The following is a 918-nucleotide window of genomic DNA, read 5'->3' as shown; positions in this document are numbered from 1 at the left end:
CAGGGTTGTGAAGGAGGTGAAAGAAAATAACTGAAATTCTTTTTTTTCATGCTTTAAAGGATAATTTTATTTGAATCTACTAATTTCTTTTCACTCAAAATTGCGAAGATAAAGAAACATAAAATATGAGGAAAAGGGAAGATGGTCTAAGAATTTGTGTCTTCAGGTTTTTACTGGCGTAACAACCCTTTCAAGCCTGGAGCTACTCCAAACCGAAGGATGAAAATGAGAAGAAAAATGTTATTGCAAACAGGTCCGGTGGTACGTGTGCTCCAGCAGGAGCTGGTTGTAGCAAATCGTTTCACTTCAAACCTGCATGGATATGTTAGACAGTATTTGGAAGTAATTAATTTCTGGTCAATTCAACCCAACATTATGCCAACTTTTGCATTTATTGTAGACACTATTTTAAGTACTAGAGATTAAATTTTCATCACCAAAACATGAAAATAGCAGCTACTGCCCTAACCGGTTTGGCTCAGTGGATAGAGCGTCGGCCTGTGGACTGAAGGGTCCCAGGTTTGATTCCCGTCAAGGGCATGTACCTTGGTTGTAGGCACATCCCCAGTAGGGAGTGTGCAGGAGGCAGCTGATCGATGTTTCTCTCTCATCGATGTTTCTAACTATCCCTCTCCCTTCCTCTCTGTAAAAAGTCAATAGAATATATTAAAAAAAGAAAAAGAAAATAGCAGCTACTATTAAGGTAATGAGCTGTGAAAGTCATTCCCCAGCATTGTTTTGAAAATATACCCTGGCTAAGAGAAAATCTGACTTTATTCAAAATTTTCAGCCATCATCTGTTGGCTTGATCATCACTCTTCTTCTTCTTTTTAAATATATTTTTATTGATTTCAGAGAGGAAGGGAGAGGGAGAGAGAAACATCAATGATGAGAGAGAATCATTGATTGGCTGCCTCC

The 918-nt window shown here is 38.3% G+C and overlaps 1 long non-coding RNA gene across 3 annotated transcripts in view; it reads left to right on the top strand.

The window, feature by feature from the left end:
* Nucleotides 1-918, top strand: part of LOC102258637 — a 17229-nt gene that overhangs the window by 15408 nt on the left and 903 nt on the right. The window contains exon 4 of one of the 3 annotated variants that reach the window (XR_001363887.1): nt 167-261. This is a non-coding gene — a long non-coding RNA (uncharacterized LOC102258637). Of the gene's footprint in view, nt 1-166; nt 521-918 lie in introns of those variants that run through there. The other 2 variants (XR_001363886.1, XR_001363885.1) reach the window with 2 other exon arrangements.

Source organism: Myotis brandtii, unplaced genomic scaffold (genome assembly GCF_000412655.1).
Source record: "Myotis brandtii unplaced genomic scaffold, ASM41265v1 scaffold458, whole genome shotgun sequence".
Taxonomy (NCBI): Eukaryota; Metazoa; Chordata; class Mammalia; order Chiroptera; family Vespertilionidae; genus Myotis; species Myotis brandtii.
This window is presented reverse-complemented; position numbering and strand designations above follow the sequence as displayed.